The following is a 23,147-nucleotide window of genomic DNA, read 5'->3' as shown; positions in this document are numbered from 1 at the left end:
TCAGCACCACATCAGCATCATGGACTAGTCATTAGCATCAAACACATTCCCCATACCACCCTCAGCCCTCTCCATAATCCACACATCAATAATGCAGTTGACATTGACTTACCAGCACTGGCCATTCCCGCCCGCACCCCCATCACAAGCACGCATTCAAGCGCACGCGCATGCACACCACACACACACACACCTTTTTACACCACCTCCTGGATAAATTGGTACAGTAGATATCAGTTATCCAAATGCTAGATTATCAACCCAAATCATTGATATGAATAAACACCGCCCCAAACACAATCATATTTATGGAGTACTTACTATGTGCTGATCACAAGCAAAGCAGCATGGCATATTGGGTAGAGCACAAGCCTGGGAGTCAGAAGGTCATGCCACTTTTCTGCTGAGAGACCTTGGGCAAGTTATTTGACTGGCCCTCAGTTCATTCATCTGTAAAATGGGGATTGAGAATGACAGAGACTGTGTCCAACCCAATTTGTTCGTATCCATTCCAGTGCTTAGTACAGTGCCTGGTACATAATAAGCACTTAAATAGCACAATTACTAATACTCTTAAGCACTTGGGCCAATATCCTCTAACTCCCAACTGCAGCACCCTCCTCCACCTCCAAGATGTCACCATCACACTTTCAGTCAATTATTCCAGATTTAGATCTCCCCTCCCCACCACTCAATTTAAAATCCTTGAGCCCAGCCCATTCCTCCACCCTCCTCAAACACCATAACCAATAAAGTGTCCAGATATCCCAAATTTAAGTACTCAAGTCATCCATATAAACCAACTCCCCCCCACAAACCACCCCACCCCCAATCTAGTCAATTAGCCCAGCCTTACATTGCCCCCTAAAAGCATTAACCCAAATGCCTCTTGGGCCATGAGAGACCAACCCCCCCCACACCCATCAGCACTGTCAATTCAATAGACATCAACTATCAGAGCTAAACAAAAGATAAGATAACCAAGGGGGTATCAGAGGCACGGCTTACCAAACCTCCAGAGAAGCATACTCCATCTCTTCTCCACAGCCTATAGGAAGTGGTGTCCACGGGTTTTACATGGGGTAAGGAGAGGTCCAGAAGCTTCTGGGGCTTTAAAGGGGCAGTGTCGTTTGTCCCATTGAAGTGCACCTAGTGGAGAGATTGGGTTTCTGGAGGTGTGGGTGTAGGATGAGGGAAAGAAGAGGCAGAAGGTCATTAAGGAGAAGGATTGCTGCTGCCCATTGTAAAAAGGATCTAGAATGCAACCCATTCACAGACTCCATGAGGATTGGGTCTAATTCTCATCCAGTGCTTTCCCAGCACATAATGTAGTGCTTTGCACCCAAGAGGTTATTTAATAAATAAGAATTGAGCAGCCTTGATGGCGGTGGTTGTTCCAGATGGCCACCAAGTCTCCGGGTGACTAAAGAATTAGTCAGACAGCATGTGACTGCCGAAAGTTTTAATTAAGTTGTATTGGTAAGGCCGAAGACTGAATAGGGGGTAACGCACCCAGCTGCCTCATTTCCTTAAGGGAAAAGGCCCCGAGTGCCCGATACAATGGGCTTATATAGCACTGTTGCTGATCACAGTGATTGGTAGATTTGAAAACAGTGGGGACTGGATTGGTGCAGATTTGGTACAGATTTGGTGCAGAGCTGGGCGGAGTCTACCTCCCTATTTGGTTTGGTTTCTGGACCAAGCCAGTGGGCTGCAGGGTCTAAGGCCCATACCAAATATGGCAACAGAATCGCGTACATTCAAACAATATCTGCAACCTTTCCATGGTGCATGGGGGTGCCCCCCATCAGCGTGACATAGTAGATAGAACACGAGCCTGGGGAACAGGGACTGTGTCAGTCCAATTTGTTTGTACCCATTCCAGTGCTTAGTACAGTACCTGGCACATAAGAAGCACTTAAATAACACAATTATTAATATTCCTAAGCACTTGGGTGAGTACTGTATCACTCCAAACAGCAGTCCCCTCCCCCACCCCCAAGGAGTCACCACCACTATTTCAATTATCTCAGACTTGGGTCTCCCCTCAATGTCCCACAACTTCAAACTCTTGAGCCCAGCCCATTCCTCAACCCCTTCAGTCACTATAATCAATAAGGTCACCAAGGCACAGCTGAACAAAAGTTAAGCTAATCAAGGGGGCATCCACAGACCCTGCACACCAAATCCCCAGAGGTGCATACTCCATTGCCTCTCCACAGCCTACAAGAAGTAGCACCCATGGAAGAGGCCCAGCCACCTCTAGGATTTTAAAGGGGCAGTACCACTTGCCCCATTGAAGGGCACCTAGGATATAAACTGGGTTTCTGAGAGTGGGGCACTAGGATCAGGGAAGGAAAAGGAAGAAGGTCATTAAGGAGCAGGATTTGGAGCTGCCCCTCTAACACTTAAAACAGTTCTTCGCACATAGTAGTAACAACAAATACCATAATTATTATTATTTAAAGGATCTGGAAAAACATCCTTAATTATAGATACCTGCAACCCATTCACATAGTCCTTGAGGATTGGGCCTAATTCTCATCCAGCAATATCCCAGCACTTAGTACAGTGCTTTGCACCCAGGAGAATATTCACTACATCATGCTGTTCAGTTTTTATTTACTGAATAGAGCACGGACCTGGGAGTCAAAAGGTCCTGGATTCTTATCCCCGGTCCACCACTTCTCTGCTGTTTGACCTTGGGCAAGTCACTTCACTAGGTCTGTTACCTCATTTGTAAGATCAGAATTGAGACTGTGAGCCCCAAGCGGGGCAAGGACTGGGTCCAACCCAATTTTCTTGTCTTCACTCCAGCGTTTAGTACAGTGCTTGGCACATAATAAGCACTTAACAAATACCACAATTATTATTATTAAGCACTTGGGTGAGTACAATGGAACTCCAAAGTGCAGTCCTCTCCCCAACTGCCAAGGTGTCACTACCACTATTTCAGTCAATTATCCCAGACTTGGGTCTCCCCTCTGTACTCCTCAACTTCAAGCCCTTGAGCTTGAAGTTCCTCCACCCTGTCAGTCACCATAATCAATAAAGTCACCAAGTCACAGCTAAAGAGAAAATAAGCTAATCAAGGAAGCACGCATAAACCCTGCTCACCAAACCCCCAGAGAAACACAGTCCATCTGCTCTCCACAACCTACAGGACCTATAGGTACTACATAGAATTAAAAAAGGGCCAGAACCCTTTGGGTCTTTAAAGGGGCAGTGCCACTTGCCCCATTGAAAGTCACCTATTGGAAAGTCACCTACTGGAGGTGGGGCTGTAGTATCAGGGAAGAGGCAGAAGACTATTAACAAGAAGGGGTTTTGCAGCTGCCCATGGATCTGGAAAAAGCATCTTTAATTATAGACACCTGCAATCCATTTGTTTACTCCTCGAGGATGGGGTCAAATTCTCATCCAGTGCTTCCCCAAAGTTTAGGACAGTGCTTTGCACCCGAGAGGATATTCACTAGATAAGAATTGAGGAGCATGATGTTGTGGATAGAGCACGGGAGTCAGAAGGTCATGGATTTTAATCCCTGCTCCACCGCTTGTCTGCTCTTTGACCTTGGGAAAGTCACTTCACTTCTCTGGGCCTCAGTTACCCCTTCTGGAAAAGGGGGATCAGAACTGTGATCCCCATGTGTGACAGGGACTGTGTCAAACCCACTTTGCATGTATCCACCCCAGCGCTTAATACAGTGCCTGCCGTTATTAAGAATGAATGAATCAATCAATCAATGAATGAACTCAAGCTCTTTTCTGAGGCCTCCCCAGTCCCCATGACCGACTGTCCCCTCCACTCTGTCTCTCCTTTTTGTTTGTTGTTTCCTTGTTAATGGTAATTGTTTAGTGCTTTCTATTTGCTGCAGTGACTCCCAGGCCCTTTGCACTAGGCCATGCTACTTCTCTTCTTCCTGCTTCTGTCCCGTTCAGCTTCTGGGGAAGGACTGTTGGCACAAGAAGTAGATAGAAGCAGCCAACTTTGGGAGTGAGAGGACCCGCATTCTGCCCGCCTTGAGTGGCTCTCCGCTAGCTAAGGAATTTGAACTGAATGGGCCCAGAGTTTACAGAGTCGATGGATCTAAGGTGGAGTTCAGCCTCACAGTGGGTTTTTTTTTTACTTCCACACAGCCAAGGGCATCAATCACTCAATCATATTTATTGTAAGCATACTGTGCGCAGAGCACTGTACTAAACGCTTGGGAGAAGGCAATATAACATTACCAACAGACACAATCCTTGCCCACAGTGAACTTATGTTCTAAAGGGGGAGTCACATATTAATATAAATAAATTACAGATATGGACGTAAGTGCTCTGGGGCTGGGAGGGAGGATGAATAAACAGAGCAAGTCAGAAGGCAGAAGAGAGTGGGAGAAGAGAAAAGGAGGACTTAGTCAAGGAAGGCCTCTTGGAGGAGGTATTTCTTTTAATAAGGCTTTGAATTGGGGGAGAGTAATTGTCTGACGATATGTAGTGGGAGGGTATTCCAGGCCAGAAGTAGGATGTGGGCAAGAGGTCATTGGCAAGATAGAGAAGATTGGGGTACAGTGCCTAGGTTGGCATTAGAGGAGCGAAGGGTGCAGGTTGGGTTGTAGTAGGAAAGTAGAGAGGTGAGGTAGGAGGGGTCATGGGGATTGAGTGATTTGAAACTGACATTGAGGAGTTTTTGTCTGATGCAGAGGTGGACGGATATCCACTGGAGGTTCTAAGGAGCTGGGTGACATGTCCTGTACTGTTTTGTAGAAAAATGATCAGGGCAGCAGAGCAAAGTATGGACTGGAGTGGGGTAGAGACAGGAGGCAGGGAGATCAGCAAGGAGGATGTTGCTGCAATCAAGGTGGAATAGGATGAGTGCTTGGATTAATATGGTAGCAGAGATGGTGCAGAGTGGAGGGCGGATAGGGGAAAAAGGATGTCCTTCAGTCTTTCAAGACTGTAAGTGCAACAGGGGCAGGGAATGTGTCTGTTAATTCTGTTACATTGTTCTCTTCCAATCCTTGGTATAGCGCTCTGCACAGAGCAAGTGCTCCATAAATATTACTGATTGATTTTAAGCCACTAAAACAATTTCATCCAGTCCAAAGTGTTCCCCAAGAAGAGGTTCCAGAAACACACAGTGTACCAGTACTTTCTTGGTTGAGGAGGTGGTGGCCTCTGAATAAGAATAGAAATAATTGCGTGATTTATTAAGCAGTATGTGTCAGACACTGTAGTAAGCACAGGGGTGGGTATGAGCAAATTGGGTTGGGCACAGTCTCTATGCCACGTGGGGCTCACAGTCTTCATCCCTATTTTACAGATGAGGGAACTCATCTTCCCTTCCCTTCCCTTCCCATAGAAGGGAAGTGACTTGCCCAAAGTCACACAGCAGGCAAGTGGCAGAGCCGAGATTAGAAATTAGATTCATTCTCATTACCAGGTCCGGGCTCTAGCCACTAGGCCATGCAGCTACTCATCACCTAACCTCCTCCTGGATCCACTCTTACTCACAGCCCTACTGAAGGTCCCAGGGTTGGCAAAGACACCTGGAAGATTGACTTTTTTGAATCTCACAATGTAGATCCCTTTCTTTCCACTCATTCTTCAGCGGGACATTATTTTACCCAAATTCACTCTTCATCTGAACTCCTCATTTTAGGGAGGTGGAATTTAGGGGAAATGGGGGAATTTCATGGGTCTTTTAAGGCACATCTCCTCCAAGAGTTCTCTGATTAAGCTCTCACTGAACCCAGGGAAATAGGGGAATTTTATGGCTCTTTTAAGACACATCTCCTCCAAGAGGGCTTCCCTAAGTCCTCATTTCCTCTTCTTCCACTCCCTTCTGCGTCACCCTGATTTGCTCCCTTTATTCACCCTCTCCTTCAGCCCCACAGCACTTTTGTCCATATCTGTAATTTATTTATTTATATTAATATTGGTCTCCCCCTCTAGACTGTTAGCTCAGTGTGGGAAGGGAATGTGTCAACCAATTCTGTTGTATTGTACTCTCCCAAGCAGTTAGTATAGTGTTCTGCATAGTAGGCACTAAATAAATACCACTGATTGATTGACTCGTTCTTAGATTGAAAGCCCGGGACCTAGGCAAGGTCCCACGATACTTTCTCATGCTGCCAACAAATAGCCCAGTGGTGGGGAACAGATTCTCAAGCCCCAGGTGGGACAGAAAACTTGTCTGAGGTAATTGTCTTCAATCAATCGATCCATAGTATTTACTGAGATCTTGCTGTGTGCAGAACCCTGTAGTAAGCACTTGGGATAGAACAATAATACAGAGTTGGCAGACACATTTCAATCAAAGGTATTTATTGACTGCTTACAGTGAGCAGAGCACTGTACTAAGCACTTGGGAAAAGACAACAGAACAGAGTTGCTAGATATGTTCCCTGGCCACAAGGAGTATACAGTGTAGATGGGGATACAGACATTAATATAAATCAATATATTACAGATCTGTGCATAAGTGCTGTGGGACTGAGAAGGGTGAATAAAAGGTCTACTTGTTTAGTTTTGTTGGTTGTCTCCCCACTTCTAGAGTGCGAGCCCATTGTTGTCTCTATGCCAAATTGTACTTTCCAAGAACTTAGTAGAGTGCTCTGCACACAGTAATCGCTCAATAAATATGATTGAATGAATGAATGAAAAGGCGCAAATTGAAGTGTGAATGTAAAGGCAGAATAAAATCTATTTTCTCCAGTGCTTGGTACAGTTTTTAGGCACACTGAAAGTGCTGAATAATTACCATCATTATTGTACACACCTTGCTTCTGCTGCAAGCACATGGGACAGTTGTGGGGAGTGGGAACACACCCACCACCCACCACCCTCTTCCATGAAGCACATCATTCATTCATTCAATTGTATTTATAGAGCACTTATTTTGTGCAGAGCACTGTGCTAAGCAATTGGGAAGCACAATTCAGCAATAGAGACAATCCCTGCCCACATCAGGCTCACAGTCTTTAAATTCCATTTCTTACTTCTGCTTATAAGGTATTTTATTGTCTATTTCTCCAACTAGATTGTGAGCTACATATGGACAGGGATTGTGTCTGCTAATTTTATTGTTCTCTCAATCAATGGTATGTATTGAGCACTTCCTATGTGCAGAGCACGGCTTTAACTATCATCTCTACACTGATGACACCCAAATCTACATCTCTGTCCCTGCTCTCTCTCCCTCCCTTCAGGCTTGTGTCTCCTCCTGCCTTCAGGAGATGTCTGCCTGCCATCTAAAACTCAGTATGTCCAAGACTGAACTCCTTATCTTCCCTCCCAAACCCTGCCCTCTTCCTGAATTTCCCATCACTGTAGACGGCACTACCATCCTTCCCGTCTCACAAGCCTGCAACCTTGGCGTCATCCTCGACTCTGCTCTCTCGTTCACCCAATCCGTCACCAAAACCTGCCAGTCTCACCTCCGCAATATCGCCAAGATCCACCCTTTCCTCTCCATCCAAACCGCTACCCTGCTGGTTCAATCTCTCATCCTATCTTGACTGGTTTACTGCATCAGCCTCCTCTCTGATCTCCCATCCTCCTGTCTCTTCCCACTTCAGTCTATACTTCATGCTGCTGCCCGGATCATCTTTATGCAGAAACACTCTGGGCATGTCACTCCCCTCCTCAAAAATCTCCGGTGGCTACCAGTCAACCTACGCATCAGGCAAAAACTCCTCACTCGGCTTCAAGGCTCTGCATCACCTCACCCCCTCCTACCTCACCTCCCTTCATTCCTTCTACAGCCCAGCCCACACCCTCTGCTCCTCTGCCTCGTTCTCACCTGTCCCGCCGTCAACTCCCGGCCCATGTCCTCCCCCTGGCCTGGAATGTCCTCCCTACTCACATCTGCCAAGGCAGCTCTCTTCCTCCCTTCAAAGCCCTACTCAGAGCTCACCTCCTCCAGAAGGCCTTCCCAGACTGAGCCCCCCTCCTTCCTCTCCCCCTCCCCATCCCCCCACCCTACCTCCTTCCCCTCCCCACAGCACCTGTATATATGTTTGTACATATTTATTATTCTATTTATTTTGTTAATGATGTGCTTCTAGCTTTACTTCTATTTATTCTGATGACTTGACACCTGTTCACATGTTTTATTTTGTTGTCTGTCCCCCCCGTTCTAGACTGTGAGCCTGTTGTTGGGTAGGGACCGTCTCTCTATGTTGCCAACTTGTACTTCCCAAGCGCTTAGTGCAGTGCTCTACACACAGTAAGTGCTCAATAAATATGATTGAATGAATGAATGAATGAACTTAGGAGAGAACAATACAACAGAATTATGAGACACATTCCCGTCCCATAATGAACTCCCAAGCACTTGGTACTGTGTTGGGTAAATTCTATTATAGAGTTCGATTCTATTGTACTCTCCCAAGTGCTTAGTACAGCTCTCTGCACACAGTAAGTGCTCCATAAATACCATTGACTGATAGACTGATTAGTGACAGGCCAGGCATATTCATGGGCTTGAGCTGGGACTGACATCCCAGTGATCAGTTAGTTTGGAAATTCCTGGATTGGTTTCAGTTTAGTGCCAAGAGCACTTAGGTCTTTCAGCTGGCTGCTCCTTGATATTTTCAAACCTTCCCAGCTGAACAAAAGCTGCTTTCTGTGGAATGAGTTGTCACTTATAGAGATAGCAACTTAACCACAAATTGCAGGTCCCAAGGCCCATAATGAGGTACAAGATAAATGGGGAATGTGGGGTGGTCTCTAATAATATGAGGATTTTAGATCAAGCCTACACTAGCAAATTCTACACAATAAAAGGCAGAAAAAACTCCTTACCTTTATTCATTTATTCATTCAATCATATTTATTGAGTGCTTACTGTGTGCAGGGCACTGTACTAAACACTTGGGAGGTACAAATCAGCAACATAGAGACAGTCCCTACCCAACAACGGGCTCACGGTCTAGAAGGGGGAGACAGACAACAAAACAAAACAAGTAGACAGGCATCAATACCATCAGAATAAGTAAAATTATAGCTATATACACATCATTAATAAAATAGAGTAATATGTACAAATAAAATATAGTAATAAATATGTATGAATATATACAAGTGCTGTGGGGAAGGGGGTAGGGCAGAGCTTGGGTGGGGGGGCAATGAGGAGGGGAGGAAGAAGAGGAGAGGAAAAGGGGGAGGGGCGCTAGTGGAATTATTTTCTTGTTCAGGTCCTTCTCCCCCTCCACATGACTACTAAGGACATTGAAACAAGGTTGAGATTCTCTAAAATCTGGGTGAAACAGCCTCTTCCCATCATTCAGTCATATTTGTTGAGTGCTTACTGTGTGCAGGGCACTGTACTAAGTGCTTGATTCCCCTATCATCCCCCTCTCTTTGGGGAGTGGAAGTTGGTGGGGGAGGGGGAATATAACCTTATCTCTGGTAATGAGAAGCATCGTGGACTAGGGGACAGAGCCTGGGAATCAGAAGGAGCTGGGTTCCAATCCTGGCTCATGGGAGTCAGTGCCTGGGGCGAAACATAACCTTGTCTCTGATAGAAGCAGTGTGGCCTACTGGACAGAGCCCAGGTCTGGGAATCAGAAGGACCTGGGTTCTAATCCCTCTCTGCTAAGTACTTGCCGTGTGACCTTGGGCAAGGCACTGCACTTCTCTGGGCTTCCATTTCCTCAACTGGAAAATGGAAACTCTTTTCCCTCATACCAAAACTGTGAGCCCCATGTGGGACAGGGACTGTATGACCAAATTAACCTGATCCCGGCACTTAGTACAGTGCTTGACACACAATAGGTGCTTAACAAATACCATCAAAAAAAGAAAAAAGATTAACACCCTGCCTTGTCCCACTCCAGGTGCTGGCCATCTTGATGGATGAGTCCACGGATGTCGAGATCTTCTGTGATGTGCTGGAGGCAGCCAATAAATGGGATGTATTTGTCTATATCCTTCTTGACCAAAGTGGAGTGAAGCTGTTTAGTGCAACAGGGTTCAGGTCCTGGACATCCACCTCAAGGTGGGTTATGGTAGCCTGAGGCTGCTGGGCCTATCTCCAGTTCTTGGCCTTACACTTCCACTTTTTATTTTTTATGGTATTTGTTAAGCGTTAACTATGTGCCAGACACCGGTCTACACACTGGGGAAGATACAGCTCATCAGGTTGGACACAGTCCCTGTCCCTCATGGGGCTCGCAGTCTTCATTTCTATGCTACAGATGAGGTAACTGAAGCCCAGAGAAGTGAAGTGACTTGCCCAATGTGACATAGCAGACAACTGGTGGAGTGGGGATTAGAACCCAGATCCTTCTGACTCCTGAGCCCGGGCTCTGTCAGCTTTCTCCCTCCAGCTTATCCTTATCTTTCTCTCCCTACATCTCAGTTTGCGTGTTTCATTCTTCTCAAGTAGGTGACTTCAAAAGCAACAATGTGGCCTAGTGAATAGAGCATGGACCTGGGTTCTAGTCCTAGCTCTGCCACTTGTCTGCTTTGTGCTCTTGGGCAAGTCACTTCACTTCTCTGTGCCTCAGTTCCCTCATGTGTAAAATCAATCATACTTATTAATCACTTACTGTATAAAATGGGGATGACGCCTGTGAGCCCCATGTGAGACATGGACTGTGTCTAACCTGATTAGCTTGTCTCTACTCCAGCACTTAGTACAGTGCCTGGCATATAGTAAATGCTTAACAAATATCACATTGTTCCGAGGGGGCTGAGTATCTCCTGAGGAGATACCTCAGGCAGCTTCATCCAAGAGGCCTTCCCTAAGCCCTCATTTCCTCTTCTCCCACTCCCTTCTGCATCACCCTGATTTGCACCCATTATTCATCCCCCATTAGCCTAAAGCACTTATGTAGATATCCATAATTTGTTGATTTATATTAATGTCTCCCCCTTACTATCTCCCCCTGTAGACTAATAATAATAATCATAATGACATTTATTAAGTGCTTACTATGTGCAAAGCACTGTTCCAAATGCTGGAGAGGTTACAAGATGATCAGGTTGTCCCATAAGGGGCTCACAATTTTAATCCCCATTTTACAGATGAGGTAACTGAGGCACGGAGAAGTTAAGTGACTTGCCCATAGTCACACAGCTGACAATTGTCAGAGTCGGCATTTGAACCCATGCCCTCTCATTCCAAAGCCCATGCTCTTTCCACTGAGCCACGCTTCTCAAACAGCGTGATTCTCAAGCTAAGCTCATTGTACACAACTATGTCTACCGGTTTTGTCCCAGTGGACTCTTCCCAGTGCTTAGTACAGTGCTCTTAACACAGTAAGCCCTCCATAAATACTGTTGATTGATTGAACAGAGAAAGCAAGATTCTCCATCATTGCCCGCTCTTCCCTGGAGACAGAACGTTTCTATTTGGAGCGTGGCAGGGGAGATGAACTGGGCAAAATCCAGCAGAAAATTCTCCGGGCAAATCCAGAAGTTCATCATCTCGGACTGGAGATATGTCTTCTCTGGATCCTACTTGTCCGAAGCCTTGTGCCTCTGCCAGCAGGGGGAGCCAGAGAGCGGGTGTGTGTTCATTCAACTGTCTTTATTGAGCTCTTATTGGGTACCGTACACTATACTAAGCGCTTGGGAGAGTACAACAGAACAGTAAGCAGACATTCCCTGCGCACAACAAGCTGACAGTCTTGGAGCAAGCACTCTGTGGGCACTTAGGGGGCACATGACGAAAGGAACAGACAGTCCCTCAAGAGCTCACAATCTAATAGGGGAGTCAGGCAAGAAGACAAAAAGCGCAAACATCCCAGAGCAGGCAAGAGAAAAGAACAACATAGATAAAACTGGTTATTCACAAATATTGTCTGGAGATCATGAATAACGGAAGAACCCTTAGCAAGGTCACAGATTATAGCAGAAGACAGGATGTTCTGGAGAAGATATACCCTTAGAGTTGCTATGAATAGGAAATGACTCGACGGTGCTTGATAATAATAATAATCATGGATAAAAGAACTGAGGACATAAAGCGATATTCAAGTGCTTGCTGAAGAACCCAGCTGGCCTCAAAAAGGGTTTCCACCACCAGCAGAGATTTAGATTAAATATCAATCAATCGATGATATTTGTTGAGTGCTTACTTTGTACAGAGCACTGGACTAAGTGCTTGGGAGGGTACAATACAATGAAATTAGCAGACACATTCCCTGAAATATAAAAGGAAAGATTCCTGCAGTGGGGTGGATGGTGCTTAAATTTTGCTGTGAGGGTCCCAGGGGTGGGGGCTAGTATTTGCTTCTTTACGGGGGGAGGGGGGGGCTCACACTCACTTTTTAAAAATGTAGTATTTGTGAAGCATTTAACTAGGCACGAGGCACTGTACAAAGTGCTAGGGGTAATACAAGCTCACAGGTTGGACATAGTCTCTGTCCCTTGTGGGACTCTCCGTCTTCATCCCCATTTTACAGACGAAGTAACTCAGGGAAGAGAAGGACTTGCCCAATGTCACACTGCACATAACTGGAGGAGGCAGAATCAGAACCCAGGTCTTTCTGACTCCCAGGCCCATGATCTATACATAAGGCCACACTGCTTCCCTGCTTCACTTGAGGAAAAAAAAATATAAAAAAAGAACAAAAAAAATCCCACTTACTACGTACCAAGCACTGAACTAAGCACTGGGGTAGATGCGAGCTATATATTCATTCATTCAATCGCATTTATTGAGCACTTGCTGTGTGCAGAGCACTGTACTAAGCACTTGGGAAGTACAAGTCGGCAACATATCGAGACGATCCCTACCCAACAACGGGCTTGCAGTCTAGAAGGGGGAGACAGTCAACAAAACAAAACATGTAGACAGGTGTCAAAATCATCAGAACAAATAGAATTATAGCTATAAATAGCTATATATCTCTTTCACTGATTGTCTGACAAGTATTAGGGGCAGGGCTGGGCCTGGGGCCCTGTTGGAGCTAGAGCACAGACTTTACCTATTTCTTTTGTTTGTTTTTACGGCATTTGTTAAGTGCATACTATGTGCCAGGCACTGTACTAAGCACCAAGGTAAATATAAGCTAATTAGGTTGGACACAGTCCCTGTCCCATATGGAGCTCACAGTCTTCATCCCCATTTATGGATGAGGTAACTGAGGCCCAAAGAAGTGAAGGGACTTGCCCCACGTCATCAAGCAGACAAAAAGTGGTGGAACCGGGATTAGAACCCAGGTCCTTCTGATTGCCAGGCTCTATCCACTAGGCCATGCTACCTACTTTGTTTACAGAGACTTGATCATTTAAGAGAAACAACAGGAGAAATTCCATTTATTGGCTTAGGAAGTACATAGAGAGTGGACAAATCAGGGATGATAAATCCCTCACATGCCTGATCCCTCAAGGGCAGTATTTTCTTCTTTTGAAGGAGTCACCAGATGGGATGCATTAAATCATTTTTCTTTTGGAAAACCTATCAACCTCAAAAAACATGGGTTGGATACCTACCATGGTGGGGAAAGGTTTAATTCATCATTTACTGGCAGGTAACCTTAGGATAAAGGCCTTTCAGGATCATATATTAGTGATGGAAAAACATTTTATATGAGATGATAGTTAATTTGGAAAGTGAATTCAGATGGCTTTGTTTTCCTAATTTAATTGGAATAAAAAATGAGAAGAAGCATGGCCTAGTTGATAGAGCATGGGCCTGAGAGTAAGGAGGACCTGAATTATAATCCCACCTCTGTCTCCTGTCTGCCATGTGATCTTAGGCAAGTCACTTCACTTCTCTGTGCCTCAGTTACCTCATCTATAAAATAGGGATTTTGACTGTGAGTCCCTTGTGGGGCATGAACTGTGTCCAACCTGACTAGTGTGTACCAGCCTCAGCTTTTAGTATAGTGCCCGGCACATAGTAAGTGTTTAACAAATACCATAAAAAATGATATTGGCCAAAGACTGATTTCAGGATCCCATATTCAGGACTGGAATAAATTTTATATGAGAACAGGCCTGTCAATTTGGAAAAGGAATTAAGATGGGATTTTATTTCTTAGTATCATGTGAATAAACCTTGGCCTGACACTGTTCTGGGGAGGGAGGCCACCCTCAAGGGTGGACAGTAGGTGACAGTATGGCTCAGTAGAGTGACAAGAGAGAACCTGAGTTCTAGTCCAGCTGGTAGCAGGAGGGCATGTGTCTATCTACTCAGTTCATTCATTCAGTCGTATTTATTGAGTGCCTACTGTGTGAAAAGCACTGTACTAAGTGCTTGGGAGAGTACAATATAACAATCAACAGACACATTCCCTGCCCACAATGTATCCAACTCTCTCAAGTGCTTAGTTCAGTGCTCTGCACACAGGAAGTGCTCAGTAAATACAATTGATTGATCAGGATTTTTTTTTTAATCAATGTCTGTCTCCCCCTCTAGATTGTAAACTCAATGTGAGCAGGACACATGTATACCACCCCTGTTGTATTGTACTCTACCACACCCTTGGTTCAGTGCTCTGCACAGAAAGCACTCCATAAACACCATTGATGATTGTTAATGAACATATACTACCCACAAACTACTCTTCCAAACACATTAAGAGCTCTGGAAGACATAAAACTCAAGTAGTGACCAAAGCAGAGGGAAGGGCTAAAAGAAATGAAAATAATAAATGTAATGGAAAATTGGGGGTGGAAAAACATTCCATAGAGGTCACAAAGAACCAATTTAATTCACTACATCTCTTATTAGCCACAACTCCTGCCTGAAATAAATACCAAAAAAAGATAAACAGAAGCAAGAACATTTAAAATTGGGTGATAGGTTGAAATGTGTACCTACTAGAGGCCCCTATTTTCAAAAGCCCTGATCAAAAGACTTCAATCTTTCTGAACCACCTGTCTTCAAATTCTTTTACGAATGCAATTACTAAGGCATCCAGAGCTGTAGAACCGACACATTTCACTTCAGCATGACCTTCATCTTTGACCTTTTTCCGGAACAATATCCTCTAACGTACCTGCAACTGCAGAAAGTAAAAACACTTTTAACGGTATCTGACATGCTCACTATTGTGCCGGCCACTGAACTAAGCACCAGGGTGGATACGAGCTTGCAGTCTTCATCCCCATTTTACAGATGAGGTAGCTGAGGCCCAGAGAAGTGAAGTGACTTGCCTAAAGTCACATGGAAGACAAGTGCCGGAGCTGGGACGAGAACCCAGGTGCTTCCTACTCCCAGGGCCATGCTCTTTCCACGAGGCCACACTGTTTCTCTGCTACACCAGGCAGTGGCCAGGAAATAGAAATACCCGAAATGGTTTGAAATGTTTCTACCCAAGCACAACGATGATTATGACTTCTCTTCCCTCTCAGGAACCATTTTTAAATGATTGGTTGCCTTGTCAGATTTTTATTTATGGTTTTTGTTAAGCACTTACTATGCCTCAAGTGCTAAGTGCTGGGGTAAACAAAACTTTATCAGCTTGGATACAACCCCTGTCCCACATGGGGCTCACAGTCTAAGTACAAGGGAGCAGCTGTACCATTTTACAGTTGAGGAAGATGAGGCCCAGAGAAGTGAAGTGACTTGCCCATGGTCACACACAGCAATAAAGTGGCAGAAGCAGAATTAGAACCCAGGTCTCTGACTTCCAGGCCTGGGTCCTATCCATGAGATTACGCTACGTCTTTTGATTCAAATATGACAGATTGAGAGTCACTCTTCCTAACACACAATATTTTACAATCCTCCCACAACTTCAACTGATTTCTCTTAGCTTCCTTGGAGAAGCAGCATTGCCTAGTATATAGAGCCCAGGCCTGGGAGTCAGAAGGACCTGGGTTCTAATCCTGGCTGTTCCACATGTCTGTTCTGTGACCTTGGACAAGTCATTTCACTTCTCTGGGCCTCAGTTCCCTCATTTGTAAAATGGGGATGAAGAATGTAAGCCTCATGTGCAACAGGGACTGTGTCCAACCTGATTAGCATGTATCTTCCCCAGCACTTGGTACAGTGCCTGACACATAGCAAGCACTTAATGGATACTAGAAAAAAAGCATCCCTAAAGTTACTGTCAAAGAAATACTATATGCTTCTTGTGGTTCTCAACCTTTATGGATGTGGGAGTCTCTTCTGCTGGTCAAGGAATAGTCATAAATCTCTGCCAATTCAATTCAATGGTATTTGTTGAGCAAGTCCTGTGTGCAAAGCACTGTACTAAGCACTTGGGAGAGTACAACAACCAGCAGACACATTCCCTGCCCACAATGAGCTCACAGTCACCTACTGGTTGAGAAGCGGGTAGTGGGAAGAATCTGAATTGGAATCAATAAATCAATGGTATCAATTGAGCACTTACTACGTGCAGAGCAATGTACTAAGCATTTGGGGGAATACCATGCAGAGTTAGTAGATGTTGCCTGCCCACAAGGAGCTTACAGTTCAGAAGGGCAGTCTATAGTCAATCAATGGAATTTATTGAGCACTTACCGTGTGCAGAGCACAGTACTAAGCACTTGGGAGAGTACAATGCAACAGTGTTAGCAGACATGTTTCCTGCCCACATCAAGCTTACAGTTAAGACTCCGTTAGGGGTTTCCATCTTTATTTGGGGGAATCCTTTATCTGGGAACCAAAATTAAACTAGCTGTCCTGCCTATCACAAGGAACAAATTTTTTCCATCCATAAAAAAAATCAACGGGATTTGCTGAACGTTTTACTATATGCAGAGCATTGGACTAAGCGCTTGGGACAGTATAGTACAACAGAATTAACACACACTATTCCTGTCCACATAGGACACATACAAACTTCCAACTTAGCGGGGGTCACGGAATTACTAACACGGAATTACTAAATGAATTAGTAATTTATAATATGTCATTTAAAGATATGTACCTAAGTGCTGTAAGGGTGGGGAGAATAGAAAATTCCCACACCTCATAGTTCCACCACTTCCTCTTCTCCCACTCCCTTGTCCCTCACTCTTGGATTTCCTCCCTTTATCCTCCCCTCCCTTAGCCCCAAAGCATTTACGTCCATATCCTTAATGAATTTATTTGTATCAATGACCGCCTCTGCCTCTAGACTGTAAGCTCATTCTGGGCAGGGAATGTGTCTATCATATCCTCGCTCCTCTAAAACCTGTGCCCATCCCTCCCCACTTCAGACAGAACCTCCTTACTGTCGGCTCAAAGGCCTTCTGACCTACGGGGCCCTACTACGATTGAATTGCCTCTGAGAAGCGTCTGAATTGAAGAGGGGACAGGAAGATGATGATCCTGGATAGGTGCAAAGCAGATTTTTGGGGAGATCACGCTTGATGATTTCAGCTTTTCCTGGTGAAGCATCTAGCAAGGTCATTAGGGCCAAGTGATGTTGGGAGACAGGAGAACAGGAAGTTTCAAGAGGGAGAGGACAGACATTGTGTCTACCAACTGTTATACCCAATTTATCAATGAAACCTGTCATTTCTACCTTCACAACATCTCTAGATTATGCCCTTCCTTTTCCACCCAAACCAGCGCTTAGTACAGTGCCCAGAGCTTAGTACAGTGCCTGGCACATGATAAGTGCTTAATAAATACCATAAATAAAACAAATCCTAACAGCTACCATGATCAAAACACTTACCATGTACCTTTAACTATCATATCAACCTCCTCACTCACCTCTCTATCTCCTGCTCTCCCCACTCCAGTCCATACTTCACTCTGCTTCCCAGATCATTTTTCTAAAAAAGTGTTAAATCCATGTTTCCCCACTCCTCAAGAACTTCCAGGAGTTGTCCATCCACCACCACATCCAAAAGGACCTCCTTAACCGTTGGCTATACAGCACTCAATTAGCTCGTCCCCTTCTACCTCAATTCACTGATTTCCCACTCCAACCCAGCCCATACACTCTGCTCCCGCCAACCTGCTCACCGCACCTCCGTCTCATCTACCTTGCCACTGACCCCTCACCCACGTCCTGCCTCTGGCCTGGAATGGTCTCCCCCTTCATATCTGACAGACCTCCTCTCTCCCAAAATTCAAATCCTTATTAAAATCACATCTCCTCCAAGAGGACTTCCTTGACTAGGCCCTCATTCACTCTATTCCCTCTCCCTTCTGTGTTAAGTACCTTTTAAGCACTTGATATTCATTCATTCATTCATTCAATCGTATTTACTGAGCACTTACTGTATGCAGAACACTGTACTAAGCACTTGAGAAGTACAAATCGGCAATGTATAGAGATGGTCCATACCCAACAATGGGCCCACAGTCTAGGAGGGGGAGACAGACAACAAAACAAAACAAGTAGACAGGTGTCAATACCATCAGAATAAATAGAGTTATAGCTATATGCACATTATTAATAAAATATAGTAAATATGTACAAATAAAATAGGGTAATGAATATGTACAAATATATACAAGTGCTGAGGGGAGGGGAAGGGGGTAGAGCAGAGGGGGGGAGGAGGAGAGGAAAAAGTGGGGGTTCAGTCTGGGAAGGCCTCCTGGAGGAGGTGAGCGCTCATTAGGACTTTGAAGTGAGGAAGAGAGTTAGTTTGGTGGATGTGTGGAGGGAGGGCATTCCAGGCCAGAGGAAGGACGAGGGCCAGGGGTTGACAGCGGGACAGGTTAGAACGAGGCACAGTGAGGAGGTTAGTGGCAGAAGAGTGGAGTGGAGACTATGAGCCCCAGGTAGGACAAGGACTTTGTCAAACCTGTCTTCTATCTACCCCTGTGCTTAGAACCATGCTTGACAACAGAGTAAGCACTTAGTAAAAAACCATCGTGACTATTAATAATTCTATTATGGATGTGAAGGAGGACAAAGATAAGGATGAGGAGGAAAGCTGCACTCAAATGAGTGGAGCTCGATTTTAGAGGGATTGAAAAGGAACAAGAAGCAGCTGGCTCTAGAGTTTTGGATAAGATTGGTAGAAAGGTTATGGAGTGAGCAGTGTGGGGGAATTATGGGGTGCAAGGCAGGTCCCTTTTTTTTTTTGCTTAAGACTAGCTGAAGTGTGGGCATGTGTGAAAAGCAGTGGGGAAGGAATTGATTCAGTAGAGGGAGTGGTTTAGATGGTCATCAGGAAGGCAAGAAAAGTGGATGGAAGTGTTCAGGCAGTGAGAAGCAAGAGAAATTAGAGGCCAAGTTTGAGGGGACTGATTTTGATATCAGGCAGATGAGAGACAGCTGGGAAGGATAAGGAAAATTTGGGGGACAGGAAAGTCCAGTGGCTTCAGTGTCACTAGAATCTTTGGTGGTAGTAATAGCATAGTAGTAGTAATAGTAGCAACAGAGCATAGGATTAAGCACTGCCAGTTGCCTCCATGACAAAGAGGGAGTTAGGGGAGAAAGTTGCTCTTGTTCTTCCTCTGACACTAATTAAAAGTCTAGAATCAATCAATCAATCAATCAATAGTATTTATTGAGCGCTTACTATGTGCAGAGCACTGTACTAAGCGCTTGGGAAGTACAAATTGGCAACACATAGAGACAGTCCCTACCCAACAGTGGGCTCACAGTCTAAAAGGGGGAGACAGAGAACAAAACCAAACATACCAACAAAATAAAATAAATAGGATAGAAATGTACAAGTAAAATAAATAAATAGAGTAATAAATATGTGCAACCATATATACATATATACAGGTGCTGTGGGGAAGGGAAGGAGGTAAGATGGGGGCATGGAGAGGGGGACGAGGGGGAGAGGAAGGAAGGGGCTCAGTCTGGGAAGGCCTCCTGGAGGAGGTGAGCTCTCAGCAGGGCCTTGATGGGAGGAAGAGAGCTAGCTTGGCGGAGAGGCAGAGGGAGGGCATTCCAGGCCCGGGGGATGACGTGGGCCGGGGGTCGATGGCGGGACAGGCGAGAACGAGGTACAGTGAGGAGATTAGCGGTGGAGGAGCGGAGGGTGCGGGCTGGGCAGTAGAAGGAGAGAAGGGAGGTGAGGTAGGAGGGGGCGAGGTGATGGACAGCCTTGAAGCCCAGGGTGAGGAGTTTCTGCCTGATGCGCAGATTGATTGGTAGCCATTGGAGGTTTTTGAGGAGGGGAGTAATATGCCCAGAGCGTTTCTGGACAAAGATAATCCGGGCAGCAGCATGAAGTATGGATTGAAGTGGAGAGAGACACGAGGATGGGAGATCAGAGAGAAGGCTGGTGCAGTAGTCCAGACGGGATAGGATGAGAGCTTGAATGAGCAGGGTAGCGGTTTGGATGGAGAGGAAAGGGCGGATCTTGGTAATGTTGCGGAGCTGAGACCGGCAGGTTTTGGTGACGGCTTGGATGTGAGGGGTGAATGAGAGAGCGGAGTCGAGGATGACACCAAGGTTGCGGGCTTGTGAGACGGGAAGGATGGTAGTGCCGTCAACAGAGATGGGAAAGTCAGGGAGAGGACAAGGTTTGGGAGGGAAGACAAGGAGCTCAGTCTTCGACATGTTGAGCTTTAGGTGGCGGGCAGACATCCAGATGGAGATGTCCTGAAGGCAGGAGGAAATGCGAGCCTGGAGGGAGGGGGAGAGAGCAGGGGCAGAGATGTAGATCTGGGTGTCATCCTAGAACAAAGCATGAAGGAAATAGGCATGGGAGTCAATGAGGGAGGGGAATACTTTTTGCTGAGCACAAAGTTAAATTCATTCTCACCAACTATGAGATGGTTGAGGGGGGACTACTGCCTGGATTCCCCCTAACAGTGCTCCTGAAAGTTGAGAAGCAAATGGGAGGAGATGCAAAGAATGCAGTTTCTCCAAAATAGGGACATTGCTCCACCACCCTCAAAGCAACTTATTGTTCAAAAGATACGAGAGGACAGTCACAGACACCCTGGATTCTCCACCCTTCCCTACCTCTGCCATTTGATCCCCACACTTCCAGACAGAGAGAAAGCTGGACTCAAAGGGCAAGAGGTCTCCAGTGTAATCACAGACTAAACAGGGGAGTGACAAGATCTACAGTACCCAGAACCACATCTTTCTACGATCCCTACAAAGGCTCAGGTTCGAGGCTACAGGACCTCAGAGAAGAACAGAGTTAATACCAGAGACAGACAGACACACTCATACAACACACACACACACACACACACACACACACACACACACACACACACACACACACACACACACACACACACACACTCTCTCTCTCTCTCTCTCATTCCCTGTCAGTCTTGACACTTGCCTCCCACTCCTCTGGGAGCAACGCCTAGCAGATATGCCAAGGTCCCTTCTGTGGGAGTTAAAGATGTAAAAGGCAGTTCCAATCAGAGGTCTGTTCACTAATATGCTCTATCCTACTCTTCACACTAAACCCCTCTCTACCCAAGAAACCATTCCCCTGCCACCCAACGCCCCCCCTCCCCCGCCAAAAACAAAACATCAGTCCTGTAGGATTTGTATTCCTGAGCCCAGAGCTATCTGGCACATTTATACATTGGCCAGCACTCAGTTTCTAGTACAGTGCGCACATTTTCAACTCCCCAGGCTGTATGCATCACTCTCAAGGAAATGTATCTACTGCACCTCATTGTGTCTCATCACTGACAACCATTTCCTACTAAAATCCCCACAACTCAATTTCTCAGGATGAGAGGATGAGGTAGACAGTGACAATCCCTGCCTTATTCCTGACAAAGCACCCCCTACCTGGCTTCCCTAGAAGCCCTTGTCATACACACAAAAGCCCCTTCTTTAGGGCCTGCAGAATTGCAGGACGATTCTGAATTCTGACCTGTCTAGAATTAAGGACCCCAAGTCTTCAGTCCCACCAACAAGACAAACAGAAGCAGTGCCTCACACAGAGCTACCATTCTATTTGTTTTGATGCTTTTGACACCTATCTACATGTTTTGTTTTGTTGTCTGTCTCCCCCTTCTAGACTGTGAGCCCATTGTTGGGTGGGGACCATCTCTATATGTTGCCGACTTGTACTTTCCAAGCACTTAGTACAGTGCACACAGTAAGTGCTCAATAAATATGATTGAATAATGAATACAGACCCCATTTTCAGAACCAGCTTCTGTGTCCACAGTAGCATCCTCTTGCTCACTGTTCTATGCTCCCAACCCATCACATACACACATACACACACACACACACACACACACACACAAACACACACACACACACTCTCTTTGAGGTAGCAGTACAATGGCTCCATCTCAATAACAGAGCAAGTTTGAGAATTGACCTGACTGTCCAAACTGCAAAGATATGATCAATTAAGGCCAGAGAAGTGTACTGAGCAACCTCTGTTGAAGAAGTAGTAGCTAGTCAGAGTCTCTTCTCAGTTATCCCACCCCCAACCTGTACACTGCCAAACTTTGAGGCTGTGGGACTTCCTGCCAGGTCTCAGAGCCTTTTGGACACGCAATTTGAGGGACTCACCGCGGAGGTCTTCTCTGAAAACACAGTACTGGACCCTGGAATGTCAGCCTGATGATGGCGGGGAATAATTAGAACTGCTCCATCAGTCCTGGCCGATGTATACTGAAACCTTGGCAGGGACACCTGGATTAGGGATCTTAAAGGTTTGGGTTTCTTACCATGCTTTCTGTCCACAGCTGAAGACCACATCTAAATCACAATTTCTTTGGGAGAATCAGTGGTCTCCAAGCTGGAGAGTGAAGGGTAGGGGTTTCAGATTACTTTTTTTGGCAAGCATTCAATTCTCCCTCCCATCAAAGACCCCAACACCATCAGATCTGAGGTCTCCAGAAACAGACCATCTTTCAAACAAGCTGAATGCAAAACTGTGCCAGACTAATACTTAGCCACCCCCTCCAAATCTTTTAGTCTAGAAATGTACTCCAGGGACTGGAGGTCCAAACCCAACTGGGCTATTTTAATTTGTGAGTACAATGCCTGCCTTCTGTGCTCCCTGTCCACACCTGTGACAACTCAATTGAAGTCTGCTTTTCAAAGAGGAACAAAATAGACATAGCGGTAGTCTTCCTGCCCCACTCCAGACACTGGACTCCCAGAAGCCATCACTGGCAGGCCCAGACAGGGCTTGAGGGTGAGCAGGTTGACCCCACTGATAGGACTGTGGGCTCAGGGAGGTTTGCTCCATCTATAGAATTAAGTGTCTTCTCAGTTCCAGTCAAGTCAGACATTTCCCTGCACAGAGCCCCAGATCCAGTTTCCAGAACCAGCTTCCATATCAAGAATGGTAGCCTCCCCCTAACTGTTCTTCCCCAAATGCTAATCCCATTTTATGCACACACA

The 23,147-nt window shown here is 45.6% G+C and overlaps 1 long non-coding RNA gene across 1 annotated transcript; it reads right to left on the bottom strand.

Moving 5' to 3' along the window:
• Positions 1 to 417: 417 nt before the first annotated feature.
• On the bottom strand, positions 418 to 22,933 carry LOC119928600. The gene is made up of 3 exons (XR_005451093.1): positions 22,466 to 22,933; positions 1,009 to 1,169; positions 418 to 450 (listed from the first exon to the last, which is right to left on the bottom strand). It is a non-coding gene; the product is annotated as an uncharacterized LOC119928600 (long non-coding RNA).
• Positions 22,934 to 23,147: the final 214 nt, after the last annotated feature.

The sequence above is a fragment of the Tachyglossus aculeatus genome, chromosome 5, assembly GCF_015852505.1.
Source record: "Tachyglossus aculeatus isolate mTacAcu1 chromosome 5, mTacAcu1.pri, whole genome shotgun sequence".
Classification (NCBI taxonomy): Eukaryota; Metazoa; Chordata; class Mammalia; order Monotremata; family Tachyglossidae; genus Tachyglossus; species Tachyglossus aculeatus.
The sequence above is the reverse complement of the archived record's forward strand: the minus strand, read 5'-3'. Positions and strand labels throughout refer to the sequence as shown.